Source organism: Salvia miltiorrhiza, chromosome 3 (assembly GCF_028751815.1).
Source record: "Salvia miltiorrhiza cultivar Shanhuang (shh) chromosome 3, IMPLAD_Smil_shh, whole genome shotgun sequence".
Lineage (NCBI taxonomy): Eukaryota > Viridiplantae > Streptophyta > Magnoliopsida > Lamiales > Lamiaceae > Salvia > Salvia miltiorrhiza.
The window spans coordinates 17879095-17905283 of record NC_080389.1 but is presented as its reverse complement, the minus strand read 5'-3'; the positions used below and the strand labels follow the sequence as shown (position 1 = coordinate 17905283).

Sequence of the window (26189 nt, the reverse complement as noted above, 5' to 3'; positions counted from 1 at the left end):
ATATTGGTATATCTGTATTTTTTTGATTTCGTGCTGATTTTGTATTCTGCCGATGAGGAAATTGTTATTTTTTTTGAAGGGTTATTCATACTATGAAATGATGTATATTTCAATTAGACATTCTTGCATTATATTTGTTGTGAAACCTTGTATTCCAAACTCATCATATATCTTAGGGAACAAATGTTCATGTGTTTACTAGTTCACCACAACAAATCATCATATATATTTCCAGAGGTTGTGTTTATTTCTTATGTTATAAGATTGTCACAAACGTCGATGTGAAAGAATTATTTTTGCTGTCTGATTTAGTATATTCACATGTAACAATGGATTCGTACGCGGTGGCCGCGTTAACAAAATGGACAAAAAGTGCCGCAGTTGGTCCACTCGCGAAGAAGAAGTGCTAATTGCTGCATTGAAAGTGCTAGTCGCACAAGGATGGAAATCCGACAACGGATTTCAAGCCGGCTATTTGAACAAGTTAGAGGAAGCTATGAAGAAAGACTTTCCTACCACCAACTTGAAAGGGATGCCTCACATTAACTCCAAGGTGATGACGTGGAAGAAGAGTTACTACTCACTGTCACACATCCTCAAGTTTAGTGGAGTTGGCTTCAATGCGAAGGGCACGCACATGGTTGATTAAGACGATGAACAATGGGAAAATATTGTGAAGGTTAGCGAGTTTATTGTACTTAGAATAGGCAGCCCACGTTTTTGATGTATTGCTTAGTCATCATTCTCGAAAATATCTTCTAGTGAGACGTTATAAGAACCATCGGCCGTGGGTTGGCTTAGATCGATTTTTCGATACCATTCATGCGCCGCCTCCAAGAGATCTTCCGCCTCCTCACCTGTAGCCCTATCCTTGCCGAAAATTAATTTCCAATCATCATGACACGAAACACTTTGTTAGCATTTGGTGTCTAGCAAGAAGCGTCGACATGGTACTCCACTCGATGACAGAATGTATGAGGTGTTAACTGAGATTAGCCGGGGTGCGGAAAAGAGACTTAAGATAATCGCCGATAGAATGGGTTATGACTTCGATACATAGATTGTAAAAGGGATAGTTATATATTAATGAGCTAAAACTTATCTTCTGAATAAATTGTTGGTATTAGTCTTTATTTTTTAATGCTAATGTGCAAAAATTTAATTGTGGCATGGTTAATCAGGGAACAAGTGCTCTGGAGAAATCATCAAATGCTAGTTTCAAGTACTTAATTTTACTTTTAGTTATACGGTGAAGTAATTATTATAGTAAGAAAAAGTAATTCTTGATATGAATAAAAATAGTGCTTATTTTTATTCATTAGAACTTATATTTCTAGTTGTTTAGTCTAGTAAAAATTGTCCTAAGAAAAAGTAACTATTGATATGATGAAAGGTAATCTTTCAAAATACTACATTTCTTCACAATAATGTTATTTTTATTCATAAGAATTTTTACTTTTATTTATTTGCTCAAATAACTATTTTTATAAGTAAAAGTAATTATTATGTGAAGAAAAGTAATGGTATTTTCCATCGCTAGAACTTTTATTCTTAGCTATTTGGTCAAATAATTATTTTCGTAATAAAATTTAATTAGTATGTATAATATTTTATATTGCATGAAGTTACCAACTTAAATTAACATAAGTATACATTTGTGTGAACAAATGTATATCTTATGCTTCTTAAAAGTAAATATTCCTATTAGGGTTCATGATTTAGTGTTTAGAATTTAGTGTTCGAGGTTTAATGTTTAGTGTTCAAGGTTTAGAAAATATAATACTTTATATGAAATAAATGTAGTTACGTCAAAATTTTGAAGAAATGGGAAAATCGGACTTGAGATAAAATAGGTTCTTGAAGCTGCTGACTGCTGAAATAGAAAATTTATTAAAAAGAAAAAAGAGAGTAAAGGGACATGAAAAACCCGTGAAAGCACAGACGCTAACAAAGGGCCGGGTCACAAAGGATCCGTCTAAAATCAAAACAAAAAACCATGAAAAAAGCCCGCAAAGGGCCCCGAGTAGTCTTTCCTTACGGGTTTTATGTTGGAAATTTGCTTGGAAGGTCTTTCTTCGGATATATATTGTTTGGTCCGGAGGGTCTCGAATAGGTGTATGAGGGGGGGAATACACCTATAGGCTATTTTTAAGAAGATCTCAATACATAGATAAAAAATAAAACTACAAACACAAATTCAGACACCTGTTTACTGAAAAGAGTTTTGACCAAAACATGGTTGACGACTGATACTGAAAGACTCTTCAGTAAGGAGTTATCAGTTAAGTCACAGGAACTTAACTGATGCATGTAAGGCTTCAGTCGAGTTTGATAAACAGATATGTTATAAATCTCACTGACTATCAGAGGACAGATCAGTCAGACTGATAACACACGCAGCGGAAAACTTTTGTTTCGCAATAGCCTTTTGGGTTGAGCACGTTGTTAGTCTTATGTTTCTCTTTGCAATTAATCAGTTTTCAGTTGAAGAGAGGAAGAGCACAAGTAAGAAATTAAATACTGAAAGCTGTAAATAACACAAAGATTTTTACGTGGTTCGGAAAACACTTCCTACATCCACGATCGGTTGATCAGACCAACAACTTCACTCTGCAAGTGCTTACGGGTGCACTGCAAACCGATGCTCGTGCTTACGGGTGCACAACAAATCGAAACGTGTGCTTGCTGGTGCACACAACCGAAACAACTGAAGATCCAATCTTCAGTACCAACACACCTTGTAGGATTTCTCACTCCTAGCACGAACTGGCACTAGGACCTCACGGAGACAGAGTACCTTCCTGAACTCCTTTGCAACTCAAACACTCGATTCTATCGGTCGAATGGAAGTTTGAAATCTTGCCCACTGAACTTCAAAGAACAAGTTCTTTGGAGTTAGTTTGACCTAGGCTTTTGATAATCAAGGTTTGCCTAAGGTCTAAGAGAATTTATGTAATCAGCAGTGACTGATTTTTGACTTTGGGATTCTCTTCTTCGATTCAAGCTTTGGGAAATTTGAGCTTTGGCTGAGAAACAATTTTGGCAGAGCTTCAGCTTATGTTGTTGAATCGGTGAAGATTGAAGTGATCCTCGAGCGCTATTTATAGGAGAAGTCTTAAATAGATCCGTTGGCGGAGAAGGTCTTCAAGATTTCTTTCGTTAGAGAGTAATTTGAACTTGGGTTGAGGCTTCAATCTTCGAGGTTCTTTGTTTGGTGAGAACGGCTATGTTGAAGAGCAGGAGATGCGACGTCTCTGATAAAGTAGTCACCAAATAGGAATGACCTCTGCAGAGAAAGGACGATCATAAGATCTCTGCATTTAATGCGGCTGTATTTCTGGAGTACGTGGCTTCCTTTGAACGTTGGAGGTTCAGTCCGAGGAAGAATGTTTAACTGATACTTGACTTTTGTATCAGTCCACTGATTCCACGTGTCTCGCATTAAGTAATTAGTTCAAGACTGATTCTTCGACTGCTGCTTCAGTCGGTAATTTCAGTCTTCAGTCTTCAGTCTTCAGAACAACAACTAAACTAGAAAAAGAACTCTAACACTTGAGTTCGAGCAGTTCTAGTCTATTACAAATGAGACCTATGGATTTTGGTATCATCAAAACAAGGATTAAGATATTCCATCAAGTTCCCAACAATATCCCCATTTTTGATGATGCCAAAACCACACAACAGTTCTAAGTAAGAAAAAGACTGAACTCAGAGCACAAGTTCTAAAACAGGGTGAATACTATTCCCCCTTAACAATAGAACCTAAAACTTGTACTTAGAGAAATAACACAACTGTTCAAAGATAGAATAAGGACAAGACAGAAAAACATTAATCAGAGCCTGGACAAAAAGTCATTGTCTTCAGGTTGAGATCAAAAGAATTTATTTTCATTAACAGAAAGACTGATGAGACATCTGTCGAGGTACAGGGCAAGACTTACAAAGGAGTAAAAACAACAAAACAAAACATATGGGAAACCCATGGACTCCAGCAGTCTGCTTGTCTGCGCTTTGAACTTCTTGATCTTCATCTTCAGTCTTCATGTTCCTAAGCTTGTTTGACTCACACTTGTTTTCCGTTGACTTGAGGTCTTCCTGGCTAACCTTCCTCATGATCATTTTGATGATCATTTTACTTAATTAGCTTCAGTCTTTTGAGAGGATAAGTCTCTAAGTTCTTTCCCCCTTTTTGGCAACATCAAAAAGGAAGAATTGACTGAAGAATGAAGCTAGGATCATGCGAGGGTTGAAGGAGGCTCGCAAGAGGATCCAGAGAAAGGTGCTGAAGGTGTGATGGAGGTGGAGAATATGAAGGTTTAGAAGAAGAAAGTGAAAGGTGAGGGTGAGGAGTAAATGGGGGAGGAGACGAAGAAAGGGACAGAAGTTGGTTTGCATGGCTCTCAGAGATGAAAGAGAAAGAGCGGTAATCATGCAAACCGAAGGAGGGTGAGGAGAGGGTTCTTGAAAGAGAGAGAGGAGAATAGGTTGGGAAGTGTGTGGGAAAGGAAGATCACATCAGTGACAGTCGTGAGGACAGCCACTGTCGATGTTGCACCGGCTGACAACGAGCTCCTGCTCATTGTTATTGCACCATATGGAAGTTTCACAAAAAGATGTGAGGCTTGCCTGAGAACCAGGTGAAGTCCGTCTTCTTGAGATAGGTACTTCAAACCGTATGGGCCGGACATGAGGATGGAAAACACTCTCGTCGCTGGATACAAGTGAGAATGGAACAAGCTTTGACGTCGGAGAGACGTTGAGATCCAGTGGAAGGATCCGGTGAAGACCAAGTATGTGAGCGTCATTCTCCCACTCAATAACTTTACAGTCATTGATTTCTCCTTTGTCGGAACAAAATTTTCTCTGCACTTTTTGAAAGATTGAAATTTTTTCTCACAGTGAAGGCTGTGGAGAATTGTTAGTTGATGCAGAAAACAAGCGAAGACATCAAGGTATAAATAGAAAAATTTTACCAAGAAGGAAGATGATTTTTTTTTCGAAAACTGTGCCTAAAATGTTTTTGAAGGAAAATTTCACATCCGCCGTCACTGCAGAGGACGGAAGCTTCAAAAGGTGAGAAAGATCATTGCATTTTGTCAAATCAATGAGATTCTCAAGATTTTCATTTCAGAGGCAAAAGGTTGGAAAGATTTTTAGAAATGATCAGGACAAGTTAAATTAAATACAAATTTTCCCTTTTAAAAGTACTTGTCCTTCTCGGATATTCCATTTTCCAACCATCAGTTAAAGATTTTGAAACAAACTGATCAGTTAGAGAAAACTTTTGAAAACAGACAAACGACTCATAACTGAACTAACTGATTTTTAAATAGTAAGTTAAAGATACTTACTGATCGACTGATCATTGTAGTCAGTCGATACCACTGATCCTGGTTGACTTATCAGGATGTGTTCTCTTCAGATGAAGACTTGTCTTCATTGCTTTCCACGTCAGCAGTTGTGGAGCACCAGTTGGTTGACCACCAGTCATCATGACTGTTTGAGGAGATCTTCAAACACAACATCACTCTTCTGGGTTGATGAGGCCGATCCTTCCTCACAGATCGTTGAACCTTTCTTCAGAAAGAGCTTTGGTCAGCAAGTTTACTCTCTGAACTGCGGTCGGAATCCATTCAACAGAGATATCCTTCTTTTCGACATGATCACGAATGAAGTGATGTCGAATAGCAATATGCTTGACTCTGGTGTGATGAACTGGATTATGTGAGATTGCAATAGCACTGGAGCTGTCGCAATAGATTGGGACTTCCTTCTCTTCGATCCCATAGTCCTTCAGTTGTTGGACTAACCATAGGAGTTGTGAGTTGCAACTTCCCGCAGCAACATATTTAGCTTCAGTTGTAGAGGTGGTGACTGAAGTCTGCTTCTTTGAAAACCAAGAGATGAGCTTGTTGCCTAGGAATTGACAAGTTCCCGAAGTTGATTTGCGATTAATTTTGCATCCTGCAAAATCTGAGTCTGAATATCCGGTGAGCTTGAAGTCATTATCAGCTGGGTACCACAATCCTAAGTTGGGTGTGCCTTTGAGATATCGTAAAATTCGTTTTGCAGCATCCATATGAGCTTCCTTTGGATCTGACTGATATCTTGCACAAACCCCGACTGCATACGTGATATCTGGTCTGCTAGCAGTCAAATACAGCAATGATCCAATGATTTCTCTGTATTTGATTGACGATACAGATTTTTCTTCTGATCCTGGATCAACTTTCCAGTTTGTGTTCATTGGGATCTTGACTGATTTCACGTGTTGAATACCGAACTTGGCGATTAGTTCTTTGGCGTAGTTTGACTGATTGATCAGTATTCCTTCGCTGGTCTACTTGACTTGTAATCCAAGAAAGAAATTCATTTATCCCATCATGGACATCTGAAACTTGTTAGTCATGATATCAGCAAACTTCTTGCACATGCGTTCGGATTTGGATCCGAAGATTATGTCATGGACATAAATCTGAACAAGTAGAATATCTTCTCCTTCCTTGAGAGTGAACAAAGTTCTGTCCACTGATCTTTTCTTAAATCCTTGTTCAACAAGATACTCAGAAAGAGTATCATACCATGCTCTTGGTGCTTGTTTCAAACCATAGAGCGCTTTCTTCAGCTTGTTCACCTTTTCTGGTCCTGCAACCTCAAAACCTGGAGGTTGTTCTACGTAGACTTCATCGGTGAGCACTCCATTGAGAAATGCGCACTTCACATCCATTTGGTGTACCTTGAATTCTTTGTGAGCTGCAAAGGCTAAGAAGAGCCTGACTGCTTCCAATCTAGCAACTGGGGCAAAAGACTCATCGTAGTCGATTCCTTCTTCTTGACTGTAACCTTTTGCTACTAGCCTTGCTTTGTTTCTCACAACATTTCCTTCTTCGTCTTTCTTGTTTTTGAAAATCTATTTCAAGCCGATCACCTTTGCATCATCTGGTCGATCCACAAGTTCCCAAACTGAATTCCGATTGAATTCATTTAGTTCTTCTTGCATTGCGATGACCCATTGAGTGGAATTCAGAGCTTCTTCGACGTCCTTGGGCTCTGTAGATGATAAGAAACAGCTGAAGTTCTTATCTTCGTTGATGCGGTTCTGGTTGATATCAAAGACGAGGTTGCACATTGATCTTCGAGTCTTTACACCATCTGATGGTTCTCCAATGATGTTATCCTTCGAATGGAGTTCAAACCATCTTCGATACTTCTTGAACTCTTCAGGTGATGGTGGAGGTTCTTCAATCAGAATGGTTCTGAATCGTTGAGCATTTTCTTGAGCAGGGGAGTGTTGAACTGGAGTTGCTTCAGCAGGTTTAACTTGTTCTTCGGCTACTAGAGTTCCCCCTTGACTGATGCCATCTGCAGTGGCTCCAGTCTGAGCTTCAGACCTTTGACTGATCTTCTGATACTGAAGCTTTTCAGTATCTTCTTCTTTTCCTGGTTCCCACACCAAGACTGTAGAAGGTTCGGTGTTGTTTATTTCACTTCTGGAAACTTCAGTGTTCTCAACACTTCTTTTAGTTTCCTGTATCCTGAAATCATCAGTAGACTCATCAAAAACAACATGTGGTGTTTCTTCAACACAAAGAGTTTGAGAATTAAACACTCGATAGACTTTGCTGGATCGTTCAGTTCCAGAGTATCCAAGAAAGATTCCTGGATCAGCCTTACTATCAAATGTGTTTAATCTCATCTTATCATTGTTGTGGATAAAACACCTAGAACCGAAAGCATGAAAATTTGAGATTGAAGGCTTCCTGTTCTTCCATAGCTCGTATGGAGTTTTCCCATGTCTTTGAGTGAGGAATGAGCGATTTTGCGTGTAGCATGCGTTGTTGACTGCTTCGGCCCAAAACTTGAAAGGGAGTTTTGATTCGGCTAGCATCGTCCTTGCTGCTTCCTTCAAAGACCTGTTTCTTCTTTCTGCTACTCCGTTTTGTTGAGGAGTCCTTGCTGCAGAAGTTTGATGACTGATTCCTTGTTCCTCACAATAGTCACTAATGACAGCATTGAGGAATTCAGTCCCTCGATCTGATTTGATGCTGATGATGTTGACTTCCTTTTCAACGCTTAGTCTTCTCATCAGCTTTGACAATTCCAACAGTGTGTCTCTCTTGGTGTATATAACCCAAGTATATCGTGAATAATCATCCACGACAACTAAGGTATACTTTATACCGTTGTAACTTCTGGGAGAGATTGGGCCAAACAAATCTATGTGAACTAGTTGAAGAATTCTTTCAGAGGAGTGTCCTGACTTTGAATTGAATGATGTCCTGGTCTGCTTTCCTCTTTGACATGCTTCACATTCTTGCTTCTTCTGGAACACAATAGAAGGTAAACCTTCTACCAGTTGATGCTTAGAAAGTTTGTTGATCGTTTTGAAGTTGAGGTGGTTGAGTCTCCTGTGCCACAGCCAGTTGAGCTCCGAGCTGCTTTTGCTGATGGGATATGTTTCTGGAGGGCTGTCTTCCCATGTGACGACGTAGAGACTTCCTTGTCTGATCCCTCTCAGAACCACCTTTCTTTGACTGTTTCTGACAGTGAATTCATCCTTTTTTATCTTCACTGCGAAACCGCTGTCACAAAATTGACTCACATACAACAAATTATGTTTTAGTCCAGAAACATAGCTAACATTACTGATACTGGCGTTACCCATGTCGAGCACACCATAGCCTTTTGTTTCTCCGATTGAGTTATCTCCGAATGCAACTTTTGATCCAGCTTTCTCAACATATTGAGTTAAATATTCTTTGTAGCCTGTCATGTGCTTCGAACAGCCGCTATCCAGGTACCATGTTCTGATTGAGGCTTTAACTTCTTCCTTCTTTTTGTGTTTCCTATTTTTGACCTGCAATGAAGAGTTAATTTAGGTACCCAATCAATGTTTGGGTCCTTCATTGTTAGCTCATGTTCCTGTTGGAACCCATATCTGCTTCAGAACTGGTATTGGTGTTGATCTCTTGCGCTTTGTCGGTTGTCTGACTGAAGTAGTCGGTGCTTCAGTTGGCACATGAGCAATCTTCTGTTGAGCTTTCTTTATGAAAACCTCACTCTTGTAGAAGCTTTGTCTGGTGAGTAGTTGAGGTCTTCTTTGATATACATGAGTCATTCTTGCCTGATGGAGACTTGACTGATGTTGTGGAACATGAGTCATATGGTGTCCAATTGCTTGTCGTCGTGATTGGTGTTTGGCTCGTCTTTACTTATCATAGCTTTGTCTCCATGGATGTTGTTTTCTTCGGAACTGAACTGGTTTCAGTTTCTGACTGATGTTGTTCTTCCCCCTGGACTGGTGAGAAAGATTCTTCTTGAGTCCTGATGTTCCTTGCCAATCTTCGACTGAAATCTGCTTTCCAGTCTTTCCAGTAGAATGATCTGGTTGGGAGCTTCCTTGACTCGTCTGTAGCTTTGTGGAGGAGGAACATTCGTTCTTGCCATCAGCTTGCGTTTCCAAACTTCATCCATATCATGATCTCTTGATTCTTCTGAGGTGTTATTTTCAGAAGCATCATCCACTTCGTTGATCATGATATTCTTTCTTTTATCAGTTAGAGCAACCTTTCCTCCGATGCTTTCAACGAGGCCTTTCGAAGGAAAGTTGGTCATCATGGGATATTTCATCATGCAGTCCTTGACTATTTCTTCCAGTTTGTGATTGAGCCTCTTGATTTCATGAGATGCTCTGTCACATTCTGAAGTAGAAACTCTGAGCTTCTCTTCCAGTCGACTGTTCTCCATGATCAGTTGATCAAGACAAGTTTCATCCGGAAAGTAGATGATTGTCTGATTCTTGGCTCGTTCATCATTGATCTCCTTTTCCATTTTCTGATTCTACTTGAGGAGATCTTCAAACATTTTCCTTAACTGACAGTGATCAGTCATGAGCTGATCGAACTCGTCAGTTTCATCGGCTGAGCCTTCTCCGAATTCTGAGTGATCTCCTGAAAACACAGGGAGTTATCAGTATAAGGAGTTTTTGAGTGAGAGTTTACCTCTGGGCTGTTCATTCCGTTGTCGTAGCTGTTGTCGGCCACACTTTTAGTTTCATTGGCCATCAGGGCTTGGCTCTCATCATCTGAGCTAGTAGAGTTGAAGTTGGATGATTCTGATGCTTCTTCGGAGGATCCTGCATCGTCAGCACCCATCATTTTCTTCCTCGCATATTTGCGTTCTTTCTTGGCTTTCAGCTCCTTGCGCTCAGGCTGCGTCAGTTCAGGGCATTCAGTTTGAAAGTTCACTTTCTTTTTGCATCCAAAGCATTCCCCATCTTTCAAGTTGAAGGCGGTTGATTTTCTTTCTCCGCTTCTGTCAGTGGAATATCTGGACTTGCTTTCTCTTTCCTTTCCTTTGTAGTGCTGCTTGTGGAACCTTCTGTACTTGCGGCATTTAGACTCCATTTTGTTGAATCTTTCAGTCAACATAGCATATTGATTGAAGAAGTCTTCGGGCTTGAGTTCCGGCGATTCTTTTGTGTGCTTCTTGATTTTTTTGTTGAAGCTTTCAGTGCTGCTCCTTTTGAGGTTGATGGACCATCTTCGTCTGATCCTCCAACCCTCTTGATTCCAAGATTTATCTGAATGTCGAACTCATTTGCCAAGAGGTCAGAGAAAAGCTTATTTGTCGGGAGCTGACTGAATCCAGGCTTGTTCTGATGAGCAACTGAGTAGATCTGCCAATCTCCTCGCGGAAGTGCTCGAAGAATCTTTAGGTTGATTTCTCGTTGAGTGTATTTGTCCTTCGAGATGGATTGAACTTCGTTCAGGATTTGGTTGAATCTTAGTTCCATCTCGTCGACAGATTCATTCTTGAGCATGAGGAAGGAGTCAAACTTCTGACAAGCTATGGACAGCTTGTTCTCCTTTATTTCCTTGGATCAGATGCATATTCTTTCAAGAATGTCCCACATCTCCTTGTCTGGAACTGTGCTGGAGATGATACTTTTGGCGAGGTTGTCAAGCTCATCTTGCTTCCTTTCTTCTGTGGTGAAGTCTGCCTTTTGCTTGATCTAGACCTCATTGTATAGATCCCAAGCTGGGTCAACAGGAACTCTTTTGATAATTTCGGTGATGATGATTGGTTCGTTGGTGATGACTTTTCCACATTCGGCAATGCCGAGCGGTGAGGAAGCTTTCAAGCCGAAACTTTCATATGTAGTATTCATAGGTAGAGAGGATATTCTGCTGTGGTTAGTCTCCATTAAAAAGAGAGAACAAGTAACAACAGATAAGGCAAATATCAAGCACAAATTGAAAGAGACAAATTTTTCGAGACCTTAAAAAAGAAGGATCTAGTTCAATTAGAACCTAATCAAAACAGAATTGTTCTTGCGAACAACCTACTCTGATACCAATTGTTAGGTCCGGAGGGTCTCGAATAGGTGTATGGGGGGGAATACACCTATAGGCTATTTTTAAGAAGATCTCAATACAGAGATCAAAAATGAAACTACAAACACAAATTCAGATACCTATTTACTGAAAAGAGTTTTGACCAAAACAGAGTTGACGACTGATACTGAAAGACTCTTCAGTAAGGAGGTATCAGTTAAGTCACAGGAACTTAATTGATGCACGTAAGGCTTCAGTCGAGTTTGATAAACATAGATATAAATCTCACTGACTATCAGAGAACAGATCAGTCAGACTGATAACACACGCAGCAGAAAACTTTTGTTTCGCAATAGCCTTTTGGGTTGAGCACGTTGTTAGTCTTATGTTTCTCTTTGCAATTAATCAGTTTTCAGTTGAAGAGAGGAAGAGCACAAGTAAGAAATTAAATACTGAAAGCTGTAAATAACACAGAGATTTTTACGTGGTTCGGAAAACACTTTCTACATCCACGGTCGGTTGATCAGACCAACAACTTCACTCTGCAAGTGCTTACGGGTGCACTGCAAATCGATGCTCGTGCTTACGGGTGCATAGCAAATCGAAACGTGTGCTTGCGGGTGCACACAACCGAAACAACTAAAGATCCAATCTTCAGTACCAACACACCTTGTTGGATTTCTCACTCCTAGCACGAACTGGCACTAGGACCTCACGGAGACAAAGTACCTTCCTGAACTCCTTTGCAACTCAAACACTCGATTCTATCGGTCGAAGGGAGGTTTGAAATCTTGCCAACTGAACTTCAAAGAACAAGTTCTTTGGAGTTAGTTTGACCTAGGCTTTTGATAATCAAGGTTTGCCTAAGGTCTAAGAGAATTTATGTAATCAGCAGTGACTGATTTTTGACTTTGGGATTCTCTTCTTCGATTCAAGCTTTGGGAAATTTGAGCTTTGGCTGAGAAACAATTTTGGCAGAGCTTCAGCTTATGTTGTTGAATCGGTGAAGATTGAAGTGATCCTCGAGCTCTATTTATAGGAGAAGTCTTGAATAGATCCGTTGGCGGAGAAGGTCTTCAAGATTTCTTCCGTTAGAGAGTAATTTGAACTTGGGCTGAGGCTTCAATCTTCGAGGTTCCTTGTTTGGTGAGAACGGCTATGTTGAAGAGCAGGAGATGCGACGTCTCTGATAAAGTAGTCACCAAATAGGAATGACCTCTGCAGAGAAAGAACGATCCTGAGATCTTTGCATTTAATGCGGCTGTACTTCTGGAGTACGTTGCTTCCTTTGAATGTTGGAGGTTCAGTCCGTGGAAGAATGTTTAACTGATACTTGACTTTAGTATCAGTCCGTTGATTCCACGTGGCTCGCATTAAGTAATCAGTTCAAGACTAACTCTTCGACTGTTGCTTCAGTCGGTAATTTCAGTCTTCAGTATTCAGTCCTTCGTTCTTCAGTCTTCAGAACAGCAACTAAACTAGAAAAAGAACTCTAACACTTGAGTTCGAGCAGTTCTAGTCTATTACAAATGAAACCTATGGATTTTGGTATCATCAAAACAAGGATTATGATATTCCATTAAGTTCCCAACATATATCTTGTAGATCTTCTGTCTACATGTGAGTCCTTGTTCTTAGAGTTTATTTGAACCCTATTTGGAGTCGCCACAAGTAAACTCTCTTATGGGTCGTCCTTTATCCATGTCCAAGGGCCCGTTTCTTAACCCTAGGGTTTTCATATATATTGTTGTAAAGAAGGACAGAAGAGGTTGTTGCGTTTATTGTTATTCTCTTTATTGATGAGAGTATTTTAATGCATATTTTGAGAGCATATATACAGTTTGTATTGAGTGTGCTCTAGTTTGTTGCTTATTTCTTTTGTAAGCGTGGGTTGTGGGTTTGTTCTTTTGTGTTTTCGATTGCTCCAGCCTGTTAGAGTAATATTGTTGGTTGGTGTTGAGCGCTGATTGAGTAGCAATCACGCCTCAGGGAGTAAGTTGCTATCTTGCCCTCCGTTGTTCACGTAGGTGACGGTTTGGAAAGATATAGAAGCTAGTAAGATTGGTTCTTCGCGTGTAAGTCCTTAATATATCTTATCATCACTAGTGAACGTTTATACTGGGCGTAGCCCCCAGACGTAGGTGTTTTATCACCGAACTGGGTAACCATTGTTGGTGTTCTTGTGTTCTTTATTTTTCTGAACACTATTCTTTTTTAAGTTCTTTTTGTGTTCTAACATCATATGTGTGTGAGACATATGATTCCTAGATAGGTACTTTTTCAATAATTTCTGTAGGACTAAATGTCAATCTCTCAAGCATGTGTCTATTGTTCTGTTTATGGTTCTGTTTTTATGATTTTTTCTTCAAAAGCTATTAATTTTATTTCATTATATCCAACACTCCAGAGTCCAACCTTATTGCAGTTTGTTTATTGTTAGTTACGTCTGTTATTGTTTTAACCTCCAAACGTTAATCCTTGATTGCAGTGAGTATGATTCTAAAGCCATGGCAGAGATAAGGGGAGCTTTTGAAGAGCATGGAGGCGAGACAGCCTCAACGAGATGCGCTAATGATCTTGCTCGTGGGGAAGAACAAGAATGATTACAGTGTAGTTGTTGACTCTGAAGAGAAGGATGATGACAAAAATTCCAATAGCAATGTTGAAGATGAAGATAGTGAAACAGAGGATTCAACAACAGTGGAAGTTGAACCCAATCCCAGCAATAAGGGAAAAGGAAAAAAATGATAAGAAAATCAATTCAAGGAAAGGGAATTCAGCAGCGGTGGAAGTGAGATGAAAGAATGAGAATAGAAACAAGCCAAAGAAAAGGAAAGGGAGTAAGAAGAAGAGGTAACCAGCTTTTTCCATTTCTTGATGAATGAATGTCGCAGCCCGGCATCTAGCCAGTGATAGCATAGACCGAGTATCTATACGACTAAATAAAAGAATGAAGTAAGGAAGGAAGATTTAGATCAAACAACAAGCAGAAGCTCACAACAACATAAGCAAAAGTGAATAACAATAACATCATCTCAAAGACACAAATATTATCGGCTTTGTAAATTCAAAAGTACAGGGATTCTCGACAAAGTTTACAAAGCGGACATAGTTAAATATTCACAAAGGTTCATAATTTACAGAGTCTCGCAACAAAACGTGAACAGACTATATGTATGAAGACATATAGCCGAGAGTATACTTCTTGACTAAGTCCAAAATATAAACTTCGACATCAAAAAGCTACCGTATGTAATTGAAATACGGTACAACATAAACATCTGAAAAAAATCCTCGCCAGCACCAGACCATTCTGCTTCCTCGCTTATCCTGCACATTTAGAAATACATGCAGGGTTGAGTACAAAGTACTCAGTGGACATAAGCCAAAAATAAATGAAAGCGTGCTCTTAGAGCTATATGTTGAACTTGCCCAGTTAATATGCAAACACATGATATATTTATCTTTTAAAGAGCCTGTGCATGCACAAACAATATAAACGTCAAACTTAAACAACAGTAATATGAGTTTGCAGACAAATAGTATGTATGTACCTTAATGCGGCAAAACAATAATAAACATCGGGTGAAGAGAAGTTGGCCTTCTTCTCAACACCATGACCGGCCGACTGAAAGACGGCTCACGGTCAACATCCGTGTACACAATAACCCAACTGATATGTAGGGCCGATATCGTATCATCATCATCACAAATATCATTTGCCGAGGCAACATACAACATATAATAATAAAGGCATGGCAAGTCAACAACATTAATCAAAATTTTAACTCAATCATACTCATAAGTATCATATCATTTAAGAAAGCCTGTATATAGGGGGTATTAAAATAATGCCCACCTGAAGTCTTTAGCTTACTTTCCTCGATACTTGTCGTAACTGATTTTCGTCCTCTGCTCGTTTCTTCGAATATCATGGTCGACATAGATGGTCCATGAGGTAAGATAAAATAAGTCAGAAGACTTCCTCACAAACAATACTACTCTTATCTTAGTATTATTCTATCGCTTCTCATCACTTCGCTCCAACTTATATCATTCTCATATCAACTAGACTTCCTAAGTAAACAAAAATCCTACTCTCGACTTATCACTCATATAAAACTAGACTACACCAACATACATAAACATATATAAGCACACACAAAGCATCATCAATTAATTCTAAATTATCTCATAAAATAATTAATCAAGTTCAAAAGCACCTTAGCAAACACATTTTAAAACTTTTTGTAAAAATGGAAAAATATTTTTTGTTGGGGAAAAATTCCCAAAAATTCAATTTCGAAAGCTAAGAGCATATTATAAAGCATTCTTGAATCGATTAATTAAAAATAATTCACATAAGATGTAACACCCCGATAATTTAGATTTATTTTATAAGTTTAATTAATAGTATTTTCTTGTATAGCTTATTTTTTTAAATAATTACATGATACATATAGATATGCACCATTAATTTTATCTAGACTATTATTATTATTATTATTATTATTATTATTATTATTATTATTATTATTATTATTATTATTATTATTATTATTATTATTATTATTATTATTATTATTATTATTATTAGTACTGTATTATTTTTGTTTCCTATTAGAACTAGAACTCTTTAAAAACTAGTATAAATATGGGATCTATTTTTAAACCCTAGAGGAGACGGACACACTAATTAATTAGGGTTTTAGAGAGAGCAGAGAGGGCCGGAAACGTGTAGGCAGAAGATCTGAGCTGGAGTCAGATTTTCGCAGGAAATCAAGTTCTGGCAGTTTCGGGAGAACGGCCATAACTTCCTCCACAGAACTCCGATTCAAGCGAAACAGGCGGCCACGGAAAGCTCTCTCGAAGACGAAGAAGTCGTATTTCTGGGTAAAATATGATTTGAGGACGTTTGGGGCTTCAAACGAAGGTTTGAAGCTGACTGGTCTGTTCAGCTGCGATTTGACGAATTCTTCTGGTGCGGCGCTATTCAGACCTTCATTCCGGATTTGATTTATTTAGCTTCGACTTTAAGGTGAGGGATTTTACACTTATTCATATGGTTATATATGTTTTATTATCGCGTTGATTACTTGTTTACGTGCATCCTTGACTATGTTGTTATGTGTGATCATGGGATCTAAGCCATTGATCTATGTTATGTGCGATCATGGGATCTAAGCCATTGATCTATGTTATGTGCGATCATGGGACCTAAGCCATTGATCTATGTTATGTGCGATCATGGGACCTAAGCCATTGATCTATGTTATGTGTGATCATGGGACCTAAGCCATTGATCGATCATGGGACCTAAGCCATTGATTTATGTATGTGTTTGGTCATGGGACTTAAGCCATCGACTCAAAATATGATTATGTTTGTCAAGGGGCTCTAGTCTCTTGGCGTATGTTTGCAAGTATGATAATGTGATTTAATTATATATGTGACATATATGAATATTTTGTTATGTTCCTCACTGAGTATATTTTCAATATGCTCACCCCTTATTTTCTCAGTTTTGCAGTTTTGGAGTCGAGGTGGCCATGGAAGTCGAGAATGACTAGAGATTTAGTATTTCCATAGAAATTTAAGTTGAAACATGTTACTTTTTTAGTTTTGACAAGTTGATTTCAAATTGATTTAAACTTTTATAATTCAAGAAATTTTATTTTTATCTATTAGTTTTCAAAGATTTTATATTGAAAAGTTTATGAAAATTGGGGTGTTACATAAGAAAGTAATTCCATTTTATGTCATTTTTAACAAACTAAACTCGATATTTCTATGTTAGAAAATTCTCAAAAATTCAACTTAAGCTCACATAATACACAAGAGCACAAATATATGATCAAATGACTCAAGAAAAATCAACATTCGACTTCCCCTTCTTTAGCATGTATTCGGTTCACACATAAGTTTTTAGGGGACGATTTGTTTCGTCTCATATCTCATATATAGGCCAATTTATCATTAACAAGCCACATATAAACATCTTTAACTCATAACTCATCTTATATGAAAGATCTTTTACATACGTGCAAACTAAACTCGGTGAATTTCACAAATCAACATCATTAACCAATTTAATCATGTTATCCTCCTTTATATAGTCCATTTAATATATTAATATCATTAATCCAAACATTGACCTCATAAATCAAAAACTCCCAAATCCTAGTAAACTAAACTCAAGTAAATTCACACATAATCAACAATTAATCAAATTGATCATTAATAATCATTTCTATCATGCTTAATAACAATTAACCTTAGCCAATTTAGACATTTAGCACATAAATCAAAAAGTCCTAACTTCTGACAAACTAAACTTTTTGAAAATTTGTAAACATGCATAAATCATTAATCCAACCTTAGATCTATCAAATTGGCATACTTAATAGCATAAGTAAGCTATCAATTAGTAAATTAAACCATAGAATCAATTTTACCCAAATTACATCAAACTAACTCATATCAAAAATCACTAATCAATTTCAACCACCAATTCAATCCATCAAATCTCATATAAACACTCTCAATAGCATATATCAACCATCAACTCATCAATCAAGACTCAAGATCAAAACTTCCCAAAATTACACAAACTAAACTATTTCAAATCTCATATCTCTTTTTAAATCAATTATCTACACATGGAAATAGACTAATTAGGAACCCAATAGTATTTAAATAACCTCAATTTAAGAAAAGAAAATGAAATTTTTTTGAAGGGTAAAAAACCCTAATTTTTGAAAATTACAAAGAAGGGATAGGGGTGTTTCCTTGCTTCAATCATCAATATATACACAAATATAACACAAATAGATCTAGATCTAAGTGGATTGAACACTTACTCAAGAATTTGAACAAAAATAAAAATCTCCTCTTTTGACTCAAATCTTGAAACTCCTCCAAGTATGCTCTTGATTCAAGGCTATAGGTGTTTAAAGTTTGATTTTGATGGAGATCTATGGTGTAGAGATGATCTTAGAAGCTTGGAAATTGATTAACAATGGTGGTAGTGAGAGAAAAAGTGAGAGGGGGAGAGAGTGTAGAGAGGGGCAAAAATGATGGGAAAGGAGAGAGGAAAAAGAGTTTTGTTTAATACCTAATACTTGCTCACTAAGTTTCGTCAATGGATAATCCCTATCCAAACTAAACTTCCCCAACACACTTGGTAATACAAGTGGCTTGTCCACTTGCCCACTTGTCTAAAATATCTTAGGTTAATGGTAATTAAAGAATGTAAATGGTGAAATTTTGTAGTAAAAGTGTAGTAGAAGATAGGTTAGGAAAATTACTCACTATTAAACTGCGATTTTATTAAAAAAAGAAAAGAAAAAACCTAAAAAAACCATTGAAAGCACAAGAAAAGCAGACTAAGGGCCGAGCCTCATTAAAACTTTTTTTACAGAAAACCCAAAGGGAAAAACTGTAAAAAGGAAAAAGAGTACTCGTCTACCAGACGGAAACAAAAAAAGGAAAGAGCGGAAGAGAAAGTTTTCGGAGCGCTGGCCGAACCATCGCCCCCAAACAATCTCGGCTCAGACCCAAACCAACAAACAAAAACACAGAAGGCAGAAGACCGATGAGACGCCGTCGCTTCTGCCAACCTCTAACAAGCCCAAACAAAAAGGGAGACTACACGGCCGGTTATACGCCGTCGCCGTTAGCACCCCCAAAAGAAACAACCAACCCAACCCCGCCAAAACCCAGCAGCAAGGGTAAAAACACGGCCGGTGAGACGCCGTCGCCGTCAACACCCTCACTGCCGATTAGAAGCTAAAAATGCAGCAAGATCTCTGCGCTCAACGCTGACTCTGCACAGAACCAGGAGCTCAGCTCTGGCAAACTGCTCTGCTCTGGCATAGAAAAACTGCTCTGTTCTAAACATCCAGCTCTGGAAAGACTAGAGCTGAAGCCACGCTCTGCTCTGACCTCTGAATGCCGAATGCTCTGCTCTGGCGAAACGGCTCTGCTCTGGAAAAACAGCTCTGCTCTGGCAAACGACTCTGCTCTGACCAATCAGCTCTGCTCTGGCGAAACTGTCTGGTCTGCTCTGGCGAAATGGCTCTGCTCTGTCAAACGGCTCTGCTCTGCTCTGGCGAAACAGCTCTGCTCTGGCAAACGACTCTACTCTGACCAATCAGCTCTAGAAAGTAGTCCAGAGCTGCATCCAAGCTCTGCTCAGTCCACTGACTTCCGAAGGCTCTATTCTAAAACATACAGACTTCCATCTCTGACCAAGGCTAAGCAGGCATCAATGTTTAATGCGAACCGCGCTATGCGTCGCCATATCCATAATCATCGCCGACTTAACCTCCTCAATAGCATATGGCCACCAGCCCTCAACACGATCCTGATTAGCCATAATATTTGCAGCTCTATTTCCCTCACGAAAAATGTGCGATACCTGTACACGAAAATCCGACAGCTTAGCAAGCACGTGCTTCCACAGAGCAACAAACCGCCAAGGAACATCCACACCTCTCGAATTAAGAAGCCGGACCACATACTCAGAATCAGCTTCGATCCAAAGCAAAAGCCAACCACGATTATGAGCAATCAAGATTGCATGAATAACCGCCAACAACTCAACTTCAAAAGCGAACCCACGACCACCCTTAAAATGAAAACTACCGCGCACCCAACCCCAACTGTCCCTGAAAACCCCCCAGCCGCAATATTATCGGGCGAACCATGAGCCGAACCATCCGTGTTTACCTTCATCCAGCTGACAGCCGGCGGCCACCAATGAACCTCAATTAGCCTAGGCGGGGGCATCGCTCTGGTAGTAACAGCAAGGCTACTAATAATGAGATAATCCGACCAAGAGTTGTTGGAATGACCCAACTTTTTGAAATTTGCCTCCAACTCCTTAAAAGTGACTTTGAGAAAGCCCATCACCATCTTGGCATGAAAAACCAACTCCTCAAAGATAACCCTATTGCGGCAATCCCAGATTTTCCACAATAAAGTAATGACACCCGCCTTCCAAAAAGAACGAATCAAAGAGCTAAACTCCGAAGACCAAGCCATAACCAACAAGCTATGAATGTCCGCGCACTGCATAAGCTCTCCTTTTTGAAACCAATCTAAAAACTCACCCCACATAGGTTTAATGACATCACAATCCCAGAACAGATGATTGATAGATTCCTCCGCATGTCCACAAAGAACGCAGCGGTTGGGACCATGCAGACCCCGATGAATAAGGCCATCGATCGTCGGCAAACACTGATGTATAATACACCAGCACACAATCGAACGCCGGTCAAGAATAAAACGCTCCTAAATCCACTTCCCCCACAAAACTTTAGGAAAGTCTTGACTAATACGCGCATAGGCCGTGGCAGCCGTCACAACACCACTCACCGAATGCTTCCAATACCGTGTATCCGCTTCACCACCTACAGGAAGCAATAAAACATCAATAATAATATCAGGATAAGTAATAATAAAATCAGGAGTAAAGTGCCATATCCCATCAAAAAAAAAATCATCCACTGCTTGCTTCAAAAAATCATGCATGAAGTGAGGTGTTCGCTTTTATTTTCACCACGCCGCAAGTATACGGGTAGTTGTAATATATGGAAGCAAGGTCGTATCCCACAAGGATTAGTAGTTCAATCTAGTGATTATCCTAATTCATTTTACTCGACTATTTAGACTAAACGATTGAGTGATTGGTTTGATTATCTAACTAAATACTTAACAAGTGCAAAGACAAATAAAAATCAAATAAGCAAAGTGGATAAATAAGATGATTAAGGCGATTTAGGGACTAGGCATCGATGATTAAGTAAAAGACTTCAATTATAGCTCAATATTAATCTTGACAATCCTAATTATCTAGAGTGATCTCCCAACTAGTTCTAGCCCCCTCCCGGACGACTAGAGCGGTAGATTACGGGTCATAGTTGCCGTCCCCGGTCAACTTCTAACCTATAACTCCCAAAAGCACACAAGGATCGACATACTCTCACCCAACTCTCAACCTCCCGGTTATCGAATTGATATGTTTCAAACACCTTATCTATTGCAATTATCCTCTCCCGATTCAATGTGCAAATTAGAAATGCATAGAATGTGGCCAACAATCCATACAAGAAATAAATCAAGGGTTTGAAAAGATAATGTGCAAATGAACAAACAAGATTTATATTGAGCATAAATAATCAATCCATTACAATAATCATCTAGCCTAATCCCCAAATCAAAGAGAAATTTAGCCTAACATGTTCAAACACAATAAATCAAAGTTAAAGGTGTACATAATGAAAGAGAGAGTAAGAAATGACAAATCCTATTTATGAGCTTCTTCTTCCTTCTCTTCTCTTCAATGGTCTTCAATGGTGGATGGGTGTGTTGATTGGAGGCTAGGGTTTAGTGTGTGGAGTGTTGGGGAAGATGAGTGATGGAGAAGAAGAAGAATAATGAGAGAAAAAGGGGGAAAATGGGGTTTTTGGGCTGGAAAACGCGACTCCGCTCTTTTCCCGCGGTCACGGCCCGCGCCCGTGGTGCTCAAACGTGGGCGAAACTCAGGTAACCCGCGGTCCCGCCCCGCGGTCGCGGGTGGTGACCGCGGGCACCCTGGGAGTCTTCACCTTTGAAAAAATCAATTTTTGGCGTTTTTTTTTTTTTTTTTTTTTTTTTTTTTTTTTTTTAAGATAAATGGAATTAAACTCACAAACAAAAGAAATCACACACATATAAAAATATATACATAGATGAATATATAATACCTATGTATATGTGTGTTTATTGAACTTGCAAAAATTAAAGATACCTTGTTGGGGTGCCTCCCAACTAGCGCTTAGTTTAACGTCGTGAGCTCGACGTCTTCATGATGGTGTCATGTCTTTGGTTCGGCGAGAATGATGACGGACACTTTCTCTCGTGGCTCGGCTCGAAAGTATGCCTTAATGCGTTGGCCATTCACCACAAAAGTGCGTCCATCGTTGCCCTTCAATTCAATAGCTCCATTGGGGGAGACCTTGTTGATGAGGAATGGGCCCGACCATTTGGACTTGAGCTTTCCCGGAAAGAGTGAAAGGCGGGAATTGAAGAGAAGGACCTCATCCCCGGGTGCAAATTCCCGTTTGTGGATCATCCTATCATGAAACCTCTTGGTCCTCTCTTTGTAGAGGCTTGAGCTTGCAAATGCCTCACTTCGAAATTCATCCAACTCATTGAGTTGAAAGACTCTAGCTTGGCCAGCCTTCTTGAAATCAAAATTGAGCTTCTTGACCGCCCAATATGCCCTGTGCTCTAACTCTACGGGGAGATGACATGACTTCCCGTATACAAGTTGGTATGGTGACATGCCAAGCGGTGTCTTGTACGCCGTTCGATATGCCCAAAGTGCGTCATCAAGCAAGAGAGACCAATCCTTCCGGCTCCCATTCACCGTCTTCTCAAGCACTTGTTTAATCTCCCGGTTTGCCAACTCGGTTTGACCATTGGCTTGGGGATGATAAGCCGTTGTCACTCTATGCTTCACCCCGTACTTTTTGAGAAGTCCTTCCATCCACTTGTTGCAAAAGTGGGATCCTCCATCGCTTATCAAGGCCCTTGGAATTCCATGCCTTGTCAAAATATTCTTTTGAAGGAACTTGATCACCACTTTGGAGTCATTGGTTTGAGTAGGAATTGCTTCCACCCATCTTGAAACATACTCCACGGCCAACAAAATGTATTGGAAGCCGAAAGACATTGGGAATGGGCCCATAAAGTCTATGCCCCATACGTCAAAGAGCTCAACTTCAATCACATTGTTAAGGGGCATCTCGTGCTTCTTTGATATTCCTCCCATTCTTTGGCATTGATCACAACTCAAAATAAATGAGTGGCAATCCTTGAAAATAGTTGGCCAATAGAAGCCACTTTGAAGCACCTTAAAAGCGGTTCGGTTGGTGCCAAAGTGCCCTCCACTAGGGGAAGAATGACACTCCCTCATAATAGCTCCCCATTCCTCTTCGGGTACACACCGCCGGATGATGGTGTCGGCACATCGTCGATACAAGAACGGCTCATCCCATAAGAAGAATTTCACATCATGAAAGAATTTTTTTCTTTGGTAACGATTCAACTCGGGTGGTGGATGAATGCCGGATGCAAGATAGTTGACGTAGTCCGCATACCATGGGGTGTGGGTCTTGACTTGCAAGATTTGCTCATCGGGAAAATTCTCATTGATGGGCACATCGGCATTTTCCCCTTCCACGGGATTCTCAAGTCTTGAAAGGTGATCCGCCACAACATTTTCACATCCTCTCCTATCTCGGATTTCAATATTAAACTCTTGAAGGAGGAGGATCCACCTTATTAACCTCGGCTTGGCATCTTTCTTCTCAAATAAATAACGGATGGCCGCATGGTCGGTGTGAACAATAGATTTTGTGCCAATGAGGTAGGAGCGGAATTTGTCGAAGGCATACACAACCGCCAAAAGTTCCTTTTCAGTGACGGTGTAGTTTGATTGAGCCTTATCTAGAGTCCTACTAGCGTAGTAGATGACTCTAAATAGCTTGTCTTTCTTTTGCCCCAACACGGCCCCGACGGCGATGTCGCTTGCGTCACACATGAGCTCAAACGGTTGTGACCAATCCGGTGTGATCAAGATGGGAGCACTCACTAAAGCCTTTTTGAGTTTCTCAAAGGCCACCAAACAATCTTCATCAAAGTTGAACTTTGCATCTTTTTCAAGAAGGTGACATAAGGGTTTGGTGATCTTTGAGAAATTTTGGATGAATCTTCGATAAAACCCGGCATGTCCAAGGAAACTTCTCACGGCTTTCTCATTGGATGGTGGTGGAAGCTTCTCAATGGCCACTATCTTTGCTCGATCCACCTCCAATCCGGCTTTGGAGACCTTGTGTCCAAGCACAATTCCATCCCTAACCATAAAATGACATTTTTCCCAATTCAATACAAGGTTAGTTTCCTCACACCTTTGCAACACAATAGATAGATTATGGAGACAATGATCAAAAGAATTGCCAAAGATAGAAAAGTCATCCATAAAAACTTCCATTACATTTTCAATTAAATCATGGAAAATGGCCATCATGCATCGTTGAAAAGTAGCGGGGGCATTGCAAAGACCAAATGGAATGCGTCTATAAGCAAAAATGCCATAAGGACAAGTGAAAGCGGTCTTTTCTTGGTCCTCCGGGGCAATCATGATTTGATTATACCCGGAGTACCCATCAAGAAAACAATAAAATTCATACCCCGCCAACCTATCAAGCATTTGGTCAATAAAAGGAAGAGGAAAGTGATCTTTTCGAGTAGCTGTGTTCAACATCCTATAGTCAATACACATCCTCCATCCATTTACTAACCTAGTTGCAATTAGCTCATTATGCTCATCTTTTATGACGGTTATCCCCCCCTTTTTAGCAACAACTTGAGTGGGACTAACCCACTCACTATCCGAAATAGCAAAAATAATTCCCGCATCTAGTAATTTGAGAACTTCTTTTCTTACTACTTCTTGCATAATAGGGTTCAACCGTCTTTGGCCTTGCCTCCTAGGTTTAAAATCATCTTCCATCAAAATCCTATGCATGCAAATGGATGGGCTAATCCCTTTTAAATCGGAAATTGACCATCCTATAGCGGACCTATACTTCCTCAAAACATTTAGCAATTGATCAAGCTCATGAGGAGAAAGGTAGGATGATACAATTACCGGATACGCCTCATCCTCACCAAGGAAGGCGTATTTCAAGTGTTCGGGGAGAGGTTTTAACTCCAAGCTTGGAGTCTTCTTCTCCACTCCTTCATCTTTCGGCTCTCCATTTCTCAAGTCCAAGAAACATGCCTCTCCTTGTGAAATTTTCTGCACAAAGTTCATTTCATTAGCCTCAATAAATAAGTTAGAAGCATTAAACTCATCATTATCAACAAAAGAGAATAGAGGGTTTAGGAGGCAAGTGTCCATTGGATTGTTGTAGATGTGGTACTCCTCCATGTTGATGCAAGACTCTATCACTTGCATCATCTTGCATTCACCAACCCTCTTTTCTTCTTCCTCCTTGTACTTGAGAGCTTTGTGGATTGAAAATGTGAAGCTCTCGTCATTCACTCTAAGGGTGAGTTCGCCCTTAGCAACATCAATGAGGGCTCTCCCCGTTGCCAAGAAGGGGCGCCCAAGAATTAAAGGTACATCTTTGTCTTCCACCATGTCCAAAACAACAAAGTCCACCGGGAAGATGAAATTGTTGACTTTCACGAGGACATCTTCTACTATCCCCTTTGGATAAGAAACGGAACGATCCGCCATTTGAAGGGCAATTGTGGTTGGCTTGATGGTGCCAATCTCTAGCTTGTTGAAGATTGAGAGCGGCATCAAATTTATACTTGCTCCCAAATCACACAAAGCTTTCCCAAAACGATCATTCCCAATATCACAAGGGATTGTGAAGCTCCCGGGGTCCTTGATTTTGGTGGGGATTTTTCTTTGGAGAACGGCACTACATTCTTCGGTTAGATTGACCGTCTCATTCTCTCCCATCTTCCTCTTGTTTGATATGACCTCCTTTAGGAACTTTGCATAGGAGGGCATTTGTTTCAAAGCTTCAATAAGTGGAATGTTGATGTGCACCTTTCGAAAAATCTCAAGAAACTTGGAGAATTCATTCTCCACATTCTTCTTTTGATGTCTTTGAGGAAAAGGGATTGGTGGGCAATAAGGTGGTGGAGCCACGTACACCTCCTTCTTCTTTCCTCTATCTCCTTGTTCCTTTGAAGGGTTGCCATCTCCAACTTCAACCACAACACCACTTCTATCTTCTTCGTCGGGCATCTTGGGCTCTTCATATGTTGTCCCACTCCTTAGAG

General features: G+C 39.7%; 2 long non-coding RNA genes across 2 annotated transcripts; one reads left to right on the top strand and one right to left on the bottom strand.

The window, feature by feature from the left end:
- The first annotated feature begins 312 nt into the window (after positions 1-312).
- Positions 313-13996, top strand: LOC131017951 (uncharacterized). The gene is made up of 2 exons (XR_009099944.1): positions 313-679; positions 13825-13996. It is a non-coding gene; the product is annotated as an uncharacterized LOC131017951 (long non-coding RNA).
- A 378-nt stretch (positions 13997-14374) lies between these two features.
- LOC131017950 (uncharacterized) lies at positions 14375-15684 on the bottom strand. Its single transcript, XR_009099943.1, has 2 exons — positions 14891-15684; positions 14375-14666 (listed from the first exon to the last, which is right to left on the bottom strand). It is a non-coding gene; the product is annotated as an uncharacterized LOC131017950 (long non-coding RNA).
- Between the last annotated feature and the right edge of the window lie 10505 nt (positions 15685-26189).